At 40.9% G+C, this 18,215-nt stretch overlaps 1 long non-coding RNA gene across 2 annotated transcripts; it reads left to right on the top strand.

Moving 5' to 3' along the window:
* The first annotated feature begins 13,730 nt into the window (after positions 1-13,730).
* Positions 13,731-18,004, top strand: LOC110016639 (uncharacterized). Of its 2 annotated transcripts, XR_013654199.1 has the most exons (4): positions 13,731-14,578; positions 15,074-15,298; positions 15,465-15,673; positions 16,656-18,004. It is a non-coding gene; the product is annotated as an uncharacterized LOC110016639 (long non-coding RNA). The 2 variants fall into 2 exon arrangements; XR_013654198.1 differs by lacking the exon at positions 16,656-18,004 and having other exon boundaries at positions 15,465-16,389.
* Positions 18,005-18,215: the final 211 nt, after the last annotated feature.

Raw genomic sequence — 18,215 nt, forward strand, 5'->3', positions numbered from 1 at the left:
AAAGCTTTTTATTGTTCACTAAATTTTCGTCTCACTACTGACAAAACCAGAGCTCGACTTGAGTCAGACACAAATCATGAAAAGTCCAAATTTGGGCTCCAAGACAAAGAAATGATGTCAGCTGTTGCCTCATCGTTGCTCATGCTACAAGACTTCTTGATTATGAATCAGTCTTTAGTCATTACACGAGAGCACACAAGCACATTCAGACTGAACACTTCCAAAGGTTCTTTTTTGGTTAAGATGACTGTTGAGCATTAGAACCCATAGGCAGGCAAATGCTTAGGGCTCCAGGCCAGAAGGCTCTGAACTTTAAAAATAATGATCTAAATTAGAATTAAAAGTTATTATAGTCATTTTAATTGTCCTAAAGAAGTATTAGTATTATTATTATTATTAGCTTTTGGTTGTTCCTCAGGGATCTGTTTTCAGACAAATTTTAAATTTTGTAACTTTTTTTTTTTACTTTTCAGTATGTATACTGTCTCTGAAGCGACATTACCCCCCACCCCCCACCCCCACCCCACCCCCACCCCCACCACCATCACCACCATCACCATTGTAAAAGAAACACCTGTCCAACACAACAGGCCCTCAGCTTTTCCTTTTTAAAAGACCAAATTAAGCAATTATTTGTTATAATTTCTTGCTTTTAATTACCCAATATTGTTCTTTTTGTTTGTTTTTTTGTTGTGTCATTTTTTATTTGTTTGTTACATTTAGTGTGTGTGGGGAGGGAGAGGGGAAGAATGTGAGGGGGGGGGTGGAAGAGAGTAAAGGGAAGAGAGGTGAGAAAGTGGGGGTTACAAGCACTGATTTGAATAACTTATTTTAAGCTGTAACATTTATACCAGATCTGCTGGAAAGACAAATATAACATCCAAAGGTGAAATTCTGACACGAAGATGAGCCGAAGACATCTGTCCATCAATACACTGTAGGTAAGGAGGAGGGACGAAGCAGACAGGGAGCAGTGTTGCAGTGTGCACGTGCACGTGGGGATGGAGATACATGCATGCTGCCGAAGTGAACCGAGTGTTCATAAGGGGAACCAGATCGTACCCAGCCAGACCGGGAGAGGGGAGGAGAGACCCCCAGGCCAGGAGTGCCCCTGACGTCGGGACCCAAGTAGCCCGGGAGGGGCGGATGAGGAGGACCGACCCCCCACCCCCACACCCAGCCAGGCGCAGAGAAGGCCCCCCTACAGGGCCCCCCCCCGGCGCCCAGGGCATAGGCGAACCCGGCGTCCGGGTCCCCAGGCCACGGGACAGGAGCGCTTAGCCGTACCAGGCAGCAGCCATGGGGGCCAGCGGGAGCCGAACACCGAGACACGGGCCAAGGACAAAGCCAGGGCCCCAAAAACCATGAGCCGCCCACCACCCAGCCGGCGCCAGTCCTGGCACCTGACCACCGCGCACCCCCCCCCCCCCCCCCCCATAACCCTACCCTCTACAACCCTCGTCAGCCGCCATATTATCTGACCCTTCCTCCCAAACCCCCCCTAGGTCTGTCCCACCCATGCACTCTCGCACACATACTCACAATCTTCTGGTTGCCCCCCACCCCCCGTCGCCACGCAGTAACCCCTTCCGGCCGCCCGACCACCACCGCAGCCGACAGGATACCCACAAGCCCGGCCGCCCTGAGAGGACCAGGTGGGAGAAGACCGGCCGCCCCTCCCCGACCCCACCGATGTATGGTGGTGTGGGTGTGCTGTGTGTGTGCTGCAGGTAAAATAGGAGGTCTTTACCAAATATTGTTCACCTTTCGGCACGTCCCTACAGGGGTTGCCAAAGGTCGCCTCAGCCAATCAGCTTTCTGTGATTCACACCGGTGGCTTGGCAGACATTTTTCTATCCATCCATCCATCCATCCATCCATCCATCCAGCAGCACGCTACTGGCAGCGCAGCGCAATGTTTTTCCAGAATTCAAATATCTGAACTTGGCAAAAGAATTTGCATCAACCAATAAGGAACTCAGCTTTTGTCTGTGATGATGAAATCCGAGTGTGGAGTCCCAAATTAACATGGAGGAGAAGCTGGTCGTTTTCCTCCCGAACCTATTTTTCTAATTTGAATCAAGACACCAAAAGTTTTAACGTTTTTTTCATGTTTTCCCTCCTCAGAATATAATGTGGGGCAGCAAGTCATCAAACTGGGTCACAGAGAAACTGAAGTACCGCTGAAAGCGGCCGTCAGTCAAATGCAGCTCCTGCAGTAGATGGTGAAGCTCGCCGTACTGGGAACATTTCTGAATGACCTCATGAACCCAGACATGGAGAAGTGATAACAGGCACCATTGTAGAGTTCTTTAAAATAAGTAAGCCTGATCTCTTAACATCATCCGTGTCTTCCATGAATTGACTGTGTATGAGATATACATTCAGTGCTTTCATGTGTCAATGAGGTTAAAAACGTTTACCAGCAGTTCTTCCCACACACCGCAGGAGCAGCATGTCAAAACAGAGGCGGAAGACGCAAAAATGCAGAGCAAATCGTCTTCGGTATTAATAGAGGATTGTTTGTTTGCACAGTTCCTGGAAATGAAAGAATAGAAGTTCAATATATATTCTATGGTAGTGCTTTCTAGAGGATCCCCCATGTAACTTTGCCCAGGGCCCCAGAATTTCTGTATCAACCTTGTAAATGATGTTCATGTGAGTGAAAAGTAATGACATTGACACAGCAAAAGAGAAGATTCTTCACTAATTATTATAACTACTGAAAAGTTTCATGCAGTCCCATAGCTGAAAATAATAAACCACTGAGCCTTCAGTAAAACTGAAAGAACAAAGTCTAACTTAGGATGTTAAACCAAACTCTCAACAGGGTTTCTAGGATCCAGAAGAACACCTTGTTCGTGTCTTCAAGCATTCACAAAATGACAGTGTTTGATGCAGTGAAAATTGTTAGAGATTAAAAAAAAATCAAAATAGATTTTTTTTAAGAGATGAAGAAGTGTTAACTTTAAATTATTCATGGACTTCAAAGGCCTTCCTCATTGAACCTCATGAATAAACCAAGAACTCGGTCAAGCCCACTGTTCCAAAACACAAACTCAGACAAACCAGGGAGAAATATTTAGATATTTAAATGAAAGAGAAGTCGACAACGGTAAATAGGACACCTCAGATGCCGGCGGCTCTCGTTGAGTGGGATCCTGATGCTCAGAGTCCAGAAGTGTAAATTAAGTTTAGATGTTTAAATGCTGGAGAATTCCCCAGCAACATAAATAAATATTATGGTGTATCACTCTGCCAGATTTATAGGCACGGAAAGCTGGAATTAGATTTTGTCTGCTTGGAGTTATCCCTCTGAAGTGCAGCATACTGTATGTAATGGAATGGAAAGGGGTGAGTTATGTAGACATCCCCTTGTTGACAACAGCGTCTTGTATTTCCAAATGCTGTTTTCCGCTCCATTAGTGCTGCTGATGATCGTTGAGATGACTGGCCTTCACCAGATGTGACACCACAAAGCAATTACAACTTTTAGGAGCCAGTGGCCCCAGTCCCCATTCACTTAATCATAAAAAAAACATATTTTTCAGGGTCTAACAAATCCAGATGTGGGATTATGGAGTTTAAACATGCTAGTCCACATTAATAATAAGCTTTGTTATGACGTTTCATTCATTTCCAGTGCAGGGATGAATTTCATTTCTTAAATTCTGCAGTTAAAGAGCTCTTTGATTAGTTATTCATGTTTAATTGCATTAGAGGTATAAGTTTGCAGCGAGCTTGTAAGCTAATAATACATTATGTCATTTCCTGCTTCGTATCATTTGCTCCCGCATTTGTCTTCTTCAGAGGACAACAGCTGTTTTTTGTCATCTGGTAATCGGAATAATTAAAAGTTGTTCAATGAAGTGAAGTTCCTGGATGACAGAACAGCTAAAGATGCATTTTGGATTGATCTTTATTATTGTCAAAGTTCTACTAGTACCACTTAATTTGTTACACTTTGTTCTGAAGTTCACTTCATTCCTCTGTGAATGCCATTTGTACTGTTTGTATTTCTGAATGTCTTTTTTGCTGCTGAAAATAAAAGAATTTCCCCATTGTGGGATGAATAAAGTTTATCTAATCTAATCTAATCCAATGAAAAAGTGTGTAAAATATATTATTTTCATATTAAAGGTACGATTTATAGTAGAGACTTTTGCTAAAAGCATCACCTGTAGGACAAATACTACAGGATAGCAGGTGTTACTTTGAACACAAAATTTAATGTTTTCTTTTTTGAGAAACACCTCCGAAAGTGATGGAGAGAGCAAAGATCCTTTGGAACTTCCAGATCCAGACTGACAAGATAGTAATGGTGAACCAACCAGACAATGTATTGGTGGATAAAGAACAGAGGAAAGCCGTCTTGGTGGATGTGGCAGTGCCAAGCGATGGTAACATGGAGAAATACCAGGGACAGAGAAGAACTTGAGGAAACATGGAAAGTGAATGTGACAGTGGTGTCCGTGGTAATTGGGGCATTCGGGGAAGTAACCCCTCGCACTGGAGGAGTGGCTACAACAGATACCTGGAAAGACCTCAAACATCTCAGTCCAGTGCTAGGAACAGCTAGGATACTGCGCAGGACCCTTAAGCTCCCTGGCGTCTTGTGTAGAGGACTCGAAATTGGGTGAGAAACCACCCGAGGAGGGTGAGAGGGACGTTTTTTTTAGTTTAAGTAATTTATTTGGTTATTTTCTCAATTAAACATGCATCACTAAAGATTCACCAGAAAACCTGAGGGTAGTTTACGTCATGTAAAAAAACATGTTTCAGCAGATGCCTTTTTTAATCAAAGTCAACCTTTTCTTCATTTTATTTCATTAAATTTATAATAACAACTTGTGTTTTTTTTTTCTAAAGAGATTGGAATCTCTTCACCAACTCTGCCCCATAAAATTTTGAAAACGCCACTGAAGGAGTCAGCAGTGACAGAAGCACTTACTCCTGTTGGTCAGCAGCACTGCTCAAATCCTCCCTGTAGCTTGTTTGCTCTCTCTTGTTTGTACTGCTCTTTGCCCGCACAGCTGACCCAGATTTTCTATTCAGTTAAAAAAAAAAATGCACGCTATCTTGTGCAGACAAAGTTCCACATGCATTCAGACACTCTTCTCTTCTTGTGAATTAATGACTTTTTCAGAGCAGATTTTTTATTTTAGTCAAAATTCAGGTCAAATCTGTCCTCTGTCAAAAAAAAAATGCTTGTAATTGAATTTGCTGTTCAGGCTCTGGTACCAGTCATTCTAGTTAATGGTGTTTAATTTCCCTAGTTTGGGTTTGATGAGTCTACTCTTGGATTAACATCTGTTTGAAGCTTCTGAAAAGCCTTGTGGATATCTCTGGGAGTTCACGTTCAAGGCGTCTTATTATTTTCACTCAAATTAGTTCCAGTGCAAGATGCATTTTGCCTCTGAAAAAATGTGAACTAGATAATCTTTTGGTATAAATAATTGCACAAGGTGCACCCATTTTTTTTTTTTTTTACCATTTTCAGGAACCATTAGGTTGGGATCATGTTGGTCTTTTGGACACACACACTGACGCACATATAAAAGACTGCAGTATTTGGAAGGAAATCAATAGGATTGTGTGTTCTTTCACGCATACACTGTCTACTTTGGCTTTTTTTTTTTACCCCATCTTCCACAATCCCTCTTCACTGCCCTGATTGGAAGCTGAACAGGCAGGCTCCATTCCATGAGAGGGCCTCTCCAGCGCAGATAATGGTTCATTCCACTCATTCTGGCTCCCCTTTATTTGTTCACATCAACTTCAAAGCCTGTCCATATCCTCCACTGGGGAGCAGAGCTTTAAGTCTTTGACTGATCTGCCTTGTTCGCTCACACTGCTGCCCTGCTGATGTCCATCCCTCACTGCAAGTGCTTCAAACACACATTGCAGTTGCACAAATACAAATGTGTTGAAAGCCCTGCCAACCTACTCTATTAGCATGTGCTCTAATGCAGCAGGGAGGAAGATCCTCTGAAGTTCCCAATGAGTCAGAAGCACTAAAATTCTTGGAGTTGTTCAACTTTTTCCAAAAGTACTTCTTTATACTCAGCCTAATTGGGCTTTCTTCCATCCGGACCGGTTTGGCGTTCATTCAGACCTACTTCTGCGTTGGCTCTTTTGAAAACTGGGACACATTTGAACAGGTCTGAGACCTGAAAATTATGTAAATCTAAGATTGGGTTTTGGTAATCAGCTTTTAGACATAAAGCTGCAACCTATTCAACTGCTCTTGTTTATGTGCTGATTTATTGCTGTAAACCCACTAAGCACAAGTGTTGGCTTCATGGATGCGGCACTAGAAGTGTCTTTGTGTGGTTTAATTGTGTCTTTAGAAAGAAATCTAGGGTCTGTCAACAAAGAACTTTCAAAGAGTTTTATTTTTAGTTAAGGGACACCAAAATACTCACACGTGGCAAATCTTGAGAGTTCATGAAAAAACTTTCTTATAGACTTTAACTCTCAACACAAACACTAGAAAAACAAAACAAAAAAATTAAAAAATAGCGAACGAGTTCGCCTTTCAGGCAGCCAAAACTCTGCAGTCTCTTCCCCCCCTAGGGCGGTAGCTAATTAACTCACCTGTTCAGCGTTCTATTTAAGTCCAGGTGAGCAGCGGTTCATTCTCTTTCTTACCGCAGCGCTGTATTCGTCGCCCCACCCTCCTCCCCGGCTTCCACTTGTGGGCTCCGTTCGGGGTTTCTTACCCTAAAGTTTATGGAAATTATTTCATGGAATTGTACGGAGCCTTATGCCAATCAAAGTTTGTTAATGCCAACTAAGATGTAAATTAAGTATGTGAAAATAAATGTATTCTACTGCAAGAGTTTTGTCTGACTGAAATGCAATTATTCAAAGCACAAAAAAAGAGTTTTGAACAACCTTTTTGGGAAATATTGTGCCCACACAAAGTTTTTATTTTTAGAGGGAGAGCTGCCAAATTACATTTTCAAGACCAAGAATCTTCAACCTAAATTTGTATACAAATAAATTCTATCCTTTCATTATGATGCTGTGAAAAATGATGATAGAAATGGATAAAAGGATAATTTTTTTATACTGTTGTAGCAAAATGTGTAATATTTCAAGCACACATTCTGAGTGAGAGCTTGATATGCAGTCAGGTGTCCTTTCTGAAAAATTTTACTTCAGAATTTCAGTTTCCAAAGAGTTGAATCTGACCAAGCATTGATAATGACTTTGAGTGTCTCAAGTGCAAGAAAATGCTGTTGAAAATATGATTGCAATAGAATAGAATTATTCAAGCTAAAAAATATTCTCAACACATTTTTGAGGCGTAGTAAAATCTACTCCTTCGTATGTCTTCATAAAATAGGGGTTAGGAGTCATTTGAACTACATGTTTTCTGCAAATAGCCACTAGTAAGTGTAATGAAATGACTAGTTACTCAGTTTGTAAATGAATTTTTTTTTCATGTAATTAATTTTTCAATAACACTTTTCAAACTGTTAAAGGTTTGTAAATATGTGCGGAAAAAAAACAGTTTTTCTGTTGTATCTTACTTTTTAAATGTTCCGTGTGTAAATCCTTACAGATCAGTGATTTTCTTTAACAAACAAAAGTTCCCTGTAAATACGTATTGATATGTGTCAAAGGTGGTTTTAGATTTGCGTCTCCACTGCATTGCGTGAGGAGTACGTCTCACAACTAACAGTTATTTACATAGACTCCGTTACGTCTGCGGTCCATCCCCTATCCCCCCTGGATCCAAGAGGAGTGGTCAACAGACTGGAAATAGAACTCCTGCTTAAACCTTGCGTTGCAGTGTGTAGGGACGGCAGTGGAATGCAGACATGATGATCAGAATCATGTAAACATTCTGATTGTTTATTGAATGTTCTCTATTTTTGAGTCAAAGCAATAAAGACGCACACAAACAAACCGGTGGAAATCAGCCTTGAAATCAAGGATCACGGAAGTCATGGATGAAATTTTGGATCAGCAAAATGTTGGCAATGGTCTTGTCAAGTTTTAATAAGCTGGACCCAAAAGCCAAATGGGATTTGGTTAGAAGTTGTGTGGTTTATTTGACAGAAATGAAGGACTGGCTGGCAACGCTCATGGATGGAGGATCTGGTGAAACGGCTACTGACTGGTGGGTCGTTGATCCAGAGTGGAACTTCCTGGGGGAGGTTGATGGCATCGGGCGGGAGAATCCAGTTCTCGAGGACATAAACAGAAAATGTCATATGGGGAAGGTAAAACTTGAATCCAATGCTTGCTTGATAATTTACCTTAGCCTGGCCTGACTTGATTTGATTAGCTTGACTTCAACAAGACTAGAGCAGAGGTCGGTGTACTCTACCATACTGGAGAAGATGAACCGACGATGCCTAGAGGGCGTGGATGTCCAGATAAAGGTTTGTTTGATTAGATGCTGAAAAGATGCGCAGGACCTAATCCTCACTGAGATGTGCGAGGGCGGCCATGACACCTGACAAGTCTCCAGTAAAGTTCTTCCAATTTCATGGAGATGAGATGAAACACTTTGAAAGTTTGGTCAATAGTGGACGCCAGACTGAAGTTGTGGTTGGTATAGTTATTAATCAAACATCAAGGATGATATAAATGAAGAATTGTGAAGACACAGTTGAGCCAAACGGTAAATTTATTGTCAAAAGCTGAATAATAATAAAAAAGCAAAAGTGAAGACAGTCAGCCATATTGAGTTTGCTCTAAATGGTGGCTGGGCTCATGCTTTGGAAAAGGCTGAAGACGTTCTTGAGTGCATTGAAGTTACTGAACATCTACCAGGCTGGTGGATCATGGGGGCAGACCTGACATTAAGATGCTTGCAAAAGCTGTCCTTGTATGTTTGCAGGGTAATACAAATAAAACACTGTATTCTTTGTGAATTTTTTCAATGTGATGTTCCTACAGACACAGCTCCACCATAAACAACATTTCGGTGTAGTCCCAAAATAGCATTATATAGTTGAAATTACCCCCTCCAAAATATGCTCTCCATTCATAACTACAAGCAACCCCTCGTGCATTCCTGCTAATGAAGGAGTGGCAAAAGGTCAATTAGGTCAATTAGAGCTGAGACTGGAGGAAATCCATCTTGTGTTTTTATTTAAATCTAACTCTTTAGTTCTTTATTAACTGGTCCCTAATCTCATCTTTTTCTTTATTCTCTTTCTTATTTCTTACTCTTGTTTTATTCAGTCTGTCCGACCTGTAATCTCTCCATCTGAATGCCCCCATTTCCTCTTTTGCGTCTCTTGACACTGTTCCTAATTACAAAACGAGCGGCGGCCATTAGCACAGACCTCCAGCAGATGGCTGTCCCTTTATCCCTTCCTCCCTTCTTTTCTGTTGAAATCTCTCCATCTCGGCCCCGCTTCTCTCTCTGTTCTCGGTCAAATGCTGCTTTGTGCGAGACACATTAGTGGAACAAAGGCAGCAGGGTGTAGTGGCCCTCAGAAAGGTCACAGTGACAACCGCGTCCAAGCGCTACTGCCGGGGTCAGTTCTGTCTCCCCGAGAACGCACTCGACACTCACGACACCAAGAGCAGAACAGCTTTCAGAGAGAAATGTCTGTGCTCTGAGTTGACCCAAGCGTTATTAGAACACAAACAGAAACAGACTTCCAAAGTCTGCACTTAAAATTAACTAAAAATTAACAGATTGTTTAAGGTTTTCACTGGAGAAGTCAACTTTTAGATCACAGATTAAAAACAGTATCAGTGAAAAACTGTAAGGATAAAAATATCCTTACATCTTAACTGTTGTCTATTTAACAAATCAATCACAGTTTGTGCAGGTAAATGGTCACAATTCCGTCTCAAAAAAGGTTATTAGTGGAGCTCCCCAAGGATCTGTCCTAGGATCTTTACTCTTTGTTCTGTTCAGTAAGGATATCTTTGAAGCTTTCAAAATATTTCAATTTTCATTTCATTTCTCTTTACCACTCTAGCTAAATTCATGGAAACTATAACAGTGGAATGTCTAAGGTTAAAAACTGGTCATGTTATTTATGAATTGGGAAAAAATAAAGCGTGCGATTTTCGTCAAATTAAGGAAAATGTAACGCTAAACTTTGACTAAGTGAATATTCGGAAAGTAAGGGTAATTGAATTTCTTCGTAGGCCTTAAAAAAACCCAGAATTTAAAATAGTAAACAACTGAAAAGTGAGTGATCAAACACATAAAAGAAACTTCAAATAAAGATTTAAAACATGTCAACTTTACTAAAACCCCAAAGACTAAAATCATTACTTACGTGGAAGACTTAAAAACACTCCTACGCAATACTTGGAAAAAATAATAATAGGTTTGCTAATTCTGTTGTGATAATGAGTTGAGGCATCTCAGATTTTTAAATTTAACCATTGTCCTTTTCACTTGTTGTTGGTGTGCTTTTGGTTCTTACTTTTTCAACAGTTACATAATTTTCACAAGTGCGTAAATCTAGCATTTTACCAACTCAGCAGTTTTCCTGCTAAAGTTTTTCCAGCGGAAGAGCATCCCAAGTGGATGAAGGACTTTGTCCGCTTTTATCCCAGTTTAAGGTGTTCCGAAGTTCAGTGCCATCTTTGATGCAACATTTGAACTAGTTTCTGGTCTTATTACTTTTATGTTGTCCCAATGTGGGATGCACCTGTTATTTAAGGGCTCTGTCCCCCACTCGCATGTTCTCCTCTACAGCCAGATGAGGGGTGTGTCAGTTTTGGCCACGCCCAATCAAGGAAGTGACATGCCATGGTGGGCCAAACAGTAATCTGCATAACAGGCAAACCGGGTTAAAATGTTAGAATTTTTTAGGATTTCATTTTAGAGCACACATGTTTTGTGCTTGGACTGTCATGCTGTAAGGAATAAACATCGACTGGAGGGCTTTTTCTCTCCAAAGGTTCTGCTCGCCATTTTTGTTGTGCCGATTTTTTGCACCAGTAGAGCGTGTAAACAGATGGATGACGGGGAGTAGGGGCGTGCTTACTCCACACCAACAAAAACTATAAAACAACACAAGTTTTTGTAATTTTGGCTAAAAAACGGCATAGTCCTAAATTAAAGACTGCTGGGAACACTTTGAAAAAAGATCAAAAGAGGATCGAAATGGCACTTTAAGATACTCGAATGGTCTCCCCTTAAGAAAAAAGTAATGTACCGGTATATACAAAACATACAGCAAAGTCATGAAATACAAAAAAAAAAAAAGCTGACAGACCTTGTGGAATAGATGTATTACTTTTAAGCAATAACTCTTTAAGTACTTTAAATATTGACCTGCACAGGATCACCAAGTATGATTTCTCTCAGTTGAGAATCATCGCTCGCTCTGAAGTCTGACCCTAGATGTTAAAACATTTGCAGTGTGTCCCAAGTTCTCTAAATGAAAGCTCATTTTTGTCCTCAGGGATCTTCATGTGGCTTTGACCCTGAACTCGTCGGCTTATCTGCCTCTTTTAAGTCTGTATTCTGTTCCTAATGATCGCTGAACCAGTCGATACGAGCAAATTATTAACAATTATCTTAGGAAACATCCGTATCAGTGAAAAGCTTGACAAGGACTGGCCTTCCCTCAATAAAAGTAAACATTGCCATACAAACCCTCCAAAGCTCAAGTACACCTCACCTTTTTTTTGACACGCTCACATGCACACGCATGCACTGATCAAATCAGACAAAACTCTGGTGATAGGCGTCACAGAGTTTCCACTTTTGATATTTGTACTTACCAAAACAACGGCAGAATAAAATCGATGGGCGTCATAAATAGTCTGCATTTTCCAATTCCTCCTCTGCATCACACTGACACACACGACTCTCGAGACAGTCATCATGCCATGTCTGTGCAAAACCATAAGCTCGTTGGTTTTGTTTATTGTTTGTCTCCCGGCACTGAGAGGCCTTTTTGCACGCACACTCTGCACACACGGACAAACGCACACACACACAGGCACTTGAAATTATTCGATTAAGTGGGTCATCCTCTTCTACAGTCTCTTGAAAGAGAAAAGAGCGTTTTTTGTGTAATTCTAGCTGAGAGGCAATCGCACTCTTCCATGGTTTTTGGCTGCACCTCTTAAGAGTATTTATGAAAATAACAGTATGACACTGTGAAGGGCTGTACGATTGTTGCTTTGGTGTTTTTTTTGCATGTGCACATGAGCATGCAAAACCCTGTTAAGCATGATTTTGTGCACATCACTCTGCGTCTGCACAGTGTCTGGGTTATTGAAGCCTGCTTTGGTGTTTATTCATGAATTTTCTAGACAATGTACTTGACATATAACTCTTGCACAAAGTCTGCTTTGGTTCCCAGAGAGAGCAGCACTGACAGTCTAGGTATCCTCCTCCTCGGTTTTTTACTGTCTGTCTCTTTGGACACGTCTGCTGCAGTCCAGTCAGAACAGACTGGAGCTTTTGGACTGATTTGCTTCCAACAGCCACAGCTGCACAGGAAACGTTGGCGTGGCATGAAATAAACAGTCTTGGAAAAAGGGAGTTTGTCTGACAAAGGTTTCTTGCTAAGATCCTTTTGGGTTCTTGAAAAATGAAATAGTTTGAGCATCACACAGTCCAGATGAAATGGCCAGTGGTCCTGCCATCACTTTCTTCACAACTTTATCAGCGTCTTTATACATTTTGCTGTTTTTCTATAAAACTTTGTACTTCAATACTTTAAAATTTCAAGTCTGTTATTTTAAGATTCATTTATTTACACAAATATTATTTCTTCATTTTAGATTATCTTTATAGTCGATCTGTTTGACTCATCTACAGCTAAACTTTAGGGGTCAGATAGGGGGCTTCATATTATTAAAGATTTCTGACCTTTCCAAGGATATCTTACCTGTTCAGGTGCAATGAGGAGAACTTTGGGGCCCATTTTTAACCACAGAGAGAGCAAATAAAAAGAAGTTCTCTTAAACTCTCAAACAAAATGGAAACTTTTTTCATCCAACCAAATATATATATATATAGAAATATGTTTTGGATTTAAAATGATTCAGGTCTCAAGTTACTCATAACCAGTGCCGACACTGTATGTGTTTTACTGTATTCTCATGTGGTAGCTGCCCTATAGAGAACAGCTACACTTTCTACAAATAGTCTGCTGCCCTCCTACATTTTTTGACATTTGGAGCTACATACCTCATACTATATATTATCTTCTAAGACTATGATGGATTGTGATCCCTCAAACCTCTGTAGAGTCAAGTTTATTCCACAAAATACCAGGGATTTAAATTTAGTCAGAGAAACTTAGGCAACAACAAACAAAACAAAGGTTAAATGGGAAGAAGAACTGAGTTTTAAAACAACGTGATAAATGAAATTTAGGTTTTTTCACTCTGAAGTCAGGCTTCACCATCATTTATCATTGGATGTAAAACCAAATTTAAAATCAGCCTAAAACATTTTTTATGAGAAAATGAATTTGAGGTCTTTCCATCAGGTTTTTTTAGATGGTTTTACAGTTTATCATTTAACCCGTACTATCCCAAAAGATATATATTCTTTAAAAGTAATACCTCATATAAACCTGAGTTAATTAAAAAAAGATCTTTTTAAATTGCTAATACCAAAGCCCCTAAAAGTTTGAAATAACTGAAATAACTAAATTAAATAAATGAAAAAAACAAAAGGGATTTTTTTTTTTCACAATAGCAAATCCTGGAAGGCAACAATCTTTGGAATAAACCTATTGACCAACTGAGTGTGATGTCACCCTTAGACAGTAGCGGTTCTAGGCACGGGCCGTCCGGGCGGTTGCCTGGGGCGGAAAACTGAAGGGGGGCGGCACCGGCGGCTCAGCCCTCGTAAAATATTATATGCACCACTATTGGTTTACTTATGTCACAGTTTGTGAGTTTGTAACAGCCTGAACCTGGCCGCGCCGCCGCCCTCGCCCCGCAGCTGCGCTCTCCTGTCTTTGAGAAGTAGACACAAATGTGTGTGAAGAAGGAGAAGGGAGGGGGCGCAGGGTGAGCACGGAGCGCCGCCGCGTTTGCGCATGCGCAAAAACTTGCTGGCTCATCTTTCAGGGGAGGCGACGGTCGCGGGCTTGATGAAAAAAATAAAAGTAAAAACTGCGACTGCGCCGTCATGTAGCGAATCAGCGCCCCTGGCTATAGCTGCACGCGCTCCTGCTGGAAATGTGTGAAGAAAGGGGGGGGGGGGGGGGCTGCGGGGAATCAGTTCAATTGTGGGACGCTTCCAAATTAAGTGGCTAGGTGGGGACAAGGGCGAGGGTTTGAATCTACTTTATAAAACCTTTTTATAAGTCAGTCATAAGGTGACATTCTATAACCTACATTTTAATAAAGGTATAAAAAAATATATTCTGCTTTTGTGGGTTAATTTTGTGTGAAATGCCCAAATGAAAAAATGGCAACACAAAACAATGCTGTCACTAAGGTGACAGTTGGTTCAGTCGAAGGACTTGATGCCTTCTCGTGACGTGAGGACATTTATGCCAAACAAACGCCAAAAACATCTAAAATATGGAGAAAAAAAGGTCAAAGCCATCTGGTGCCCAATTTAGAAAGAAAAGAAAAGAAGAAGAGGAGAAAAGAGATAAAGAAAAGGGTAAGTCCTCACAGCTTGATGCATGTTTTTTCTAAATTCTAATGCTACCTGCCCTACAACAACGTTGCCGATGAAAACTTTATTTTGGTCGATGACCAACACTGAAGTAGGCCCAAATGTTGCAAATAGCATCATTTTTTTATTTTTAGATTTTATTCTTAAAAATTTGAGCCTGCATATGAAGTTTATTTTTTATTTGTTTTACAAATGTGTTATATTTTTAGCCAATAGAATTTCCATAAATCTGTGGGTAGTTTTAAAAAATAATATTTACCATTTACTGCAACTCTATGGGGACAAAACATAATGTAACAGGTCATAACTAAAAATGTGCCAATCAAAGGATTGAAGACGGAAAACATGAGCTAGTTTTTCTTCTCTGAAGTAGAGATCGATATAGAACATGACAATTTAAATTTCCAATTCATAAATGTTTTTATAAGGCCTATATTGTAGTCTATGGTCTTTTGAAGTCAGTATCAAATGCAATTTCAGGGGCACTTCTAAGATATTTTGGATCGTCTACCACTGCTCAAGATGAGACATCTACCTCCCTGCCAGCTATCTCATCAGCCACAGTCACAGTCTCACCCCCTCAGGATGAGCTACCATCTACATCCTCTGCTACTCATGTAGTTCCACAGTTGTTACCTGAGCAAAGTTTTGATAGTGAGGCTGAAGACGTTGTTCCATCTACGTCTACCCAGCTTGAGACTTCAGGTGGGTTTTTGTGTGTGTGAGTGTACATGTGTAGGTAAAAAGACAATTGTTCAACTACAATTGAATGTAATTTTTATAATTCCGACTTTTGATGAGTAGGCCTATTAGTGATGTTTGACACCAAAATGTGCTTTGAGTAATGTGCCAATGTGCCCTATGATGATAGAAATGCCTGGTGATGAAACCCCACTGACCCCGACTGCTGAGGACCAGCCTCTACCAACTGACCCTGCAAAGTGGCCCTCACCTCTGACTGACAGGATACGGATGGAGCTGGTTCGAAGAGGACCAAGTAGCATACCACCTGACTTTGTTTTCCCAAGAAATGACAGTGATGGGAGAAGTTGTCATCACCACTATTTCAGGAAGACACTAGTAAGTGGTGAAAAAATAGCAAGAACTTGGTTGATGTATTCAAAAGTGAAGAACAGCCTCTTTTGCTTTTGTTGCAAATTGTTTTCCAACAAAAACATTAATTTAACAACTTCTGGTACAGCAAACTGGAAACATGCAAGCACATACCTCACAGCACACGAAAAAAGCCCAGAACACCTCAATTGTATGAAAGCATGGAAGGAACTGTCAGGGAGGATCAGAAGTGGGAAAACAATTGATAAGCAGGAGATGGCACTTCTGGAAGAGGAGCGGGTGAGATGGAGAGCAGTGCTAACCCGTCTCATTGCTATTGTGCAGTCACTGGCAGTTCGGAATTTGGCTCTAAGGGGACACACAGAAACACTGTTCACATCATCAAATGGGAATTTTTTGAAAGAGGTTGAACTGATGGCCAGGTTTGATCCCATAATGAAAGATCATCTTAACCGTGTATTAAGAGGAACAGCAAGTCACAACAGCTACATAGGCCATCATGTGCAGAATGAACTTATTGATTTGTTGAGCAGCAAAATCCTATCCGCTATAGTGGATGACATCAAAAAGGCAAAATATTTTTCAATAATTCTGGACTGCACTCTGGATATAAGCCACACAGAACAGTTGTCAGTTATAATTAGAGTGGTGTCACTGATGGAGAAGCCTCAGATCAGGGAACATTTTATGGGGTTTTTGGAGGCAGAGGAGTCCACAGGCCAGCACTTGGCATCCATGATCTTAAACAGACTTGAGGAGTTAGGAATTTCTTTTGAAGACTGCAGAGGACAATCATATGATAATGGGGCAAATATGAAAGGCAAAAATAAGGGAGTACAAGCCAGGCTCTTAGAAAAGAATCCCCGTGCTCTGTTTTTGCCATGCGGTGCACACACATTGAATTTAGTTGTGTGTGATGCTGCTAAGAGATCTGTTGATGCTATGAGCTACTTTGGTGTCCTGCAAAAGCTTTACACTTTATTTTCAGCCTCTGCCCAACGATGGGCCATACTGAAGAGTCAGGTGAGCATCACTCTAAAGTCGTGGACAGAAACAAGGTGGGAGAGCAAAATCAAAAGCATCGAGCCCATGAGGTACCAGGGAGCTGCAGTGAGAGAGGCTTTAATAGAAGTGAGAGACAAGACCAAAGACCCAGTTATAAAGGCTGAGGCCCAGTCTTTGTCTGAAGAGGTAGGGTCGTACCGCTTCAACATCTGCACAGTCGTATGGCATGACATTCTATCTACAATAAAGCATGTCAGCAAACTCATGCAGTCTCCAAATATGCATGTGGACCTAGCTGTGAGTCTTTTGAAGAAGACTGAACAAAGTCTCCAGAGCTACAGGGCAAATGGCTTTGTGAATGCACAGATGGCAGCCAAAGAAATGTGCAAGGAAATGAATGTCGAGGCTATTTTGAAACAAAAAAGAATAAGATCCACAAAGTGCCAATTCTCGTATGAATCACACGATGAGCCTTTCAGTGACGCACTTAAAAAGTTGGAGGTTGAATTTTTCAATGTTGTTGTTGATGAAGCCTTGTCAGCCATCGCGGAGAGGTTTTCCACATTGGAAGTTGTACAAAACAGATTTGGGGTTTTGACCAATTTCCCAAGCCTTGGAGACGAGGAGCTGACGGAGCAATGCGAGGCACTAGGCAACATACTCCATTTTGAGAAGAACTGGGATTTGGACAGTAGAGAGCTTGTTCAGGAAATCAAGAACTTGCCTAACTTACCATCAACGACTCCAAGTCTCCTTGAGCTCATCTCTTTCATGTCTGATAAGGATCTATCAGAAATCTATCCGAACTTTTGGACTGCTCTCAGGATTGCACTCACCTTGCCAGTCACTGTGGCTCAAGCAGAGAGGAGCTTTTCAAAACTAAAATTGATCAAGTCGTACCTGAGGTCAACAATGTCACAGGAGCGACTCACTAACCTTGCCGTTGTTAGCATCAATCACTCAGTAGGGGAGCAGATATCATATGATGATGTTATTGACGAGTTTGCATCAAGAAAGGCTAGGAAGGTTAGGTTTTAGTTGGTGTTTTCTGTTATTGTATTGGTGCTGCAGTTATATTTATTTTAGCGTGTCATTTGTGTGATAAAAGGTTTGTGCTTTATAATATTTATTTTATATTATTTATTCAATATTGAGTTTGATTCAATATTTTCTTAGCTAACTGTATTTTTGCCATGCTTATGGTCTTTTATTTTTTGTGTTCTTATAACTATTATAATGCTGTTCAGAATTCTGACATCTTTTGTATCCACTTCTTAATTTCAATGACAATAAAACATGTCAGTTGACAAAGACAAACAAAGTTTTGTTGTGACTATGGGGGGGGGGGGGGGGGGGGGGCGCCTGGGGAGGGTCTCGCCCGGGGAGTAATTCAGGGTAGAACCGCCACTGCCCTTAGAAGTACTTCAACATTCAGTAAAGCTTTATTTGCCACCATGTTGGAGCCAGAAATCCTCAGTAAGCAGTGATTGGTCAGTTTGAGTCAACATTTCTATGACAACCACTCTGGGCAATCACAAGTAAG

Source organism: Oryzias latipes, chromosome 24 (genome assembly GCF_053564925.1).
Source record: "Oryzias latipes strain Hd-rR chromosome 24, Olatipes_Hd-rR_3.1".
Taxonomy (NCBI): Eukaryota; Metazoa; Chordata; class Actinopteri; order Beloniformes; family Adrianichthyidae; genus Oryzias; species Oryzias latipes.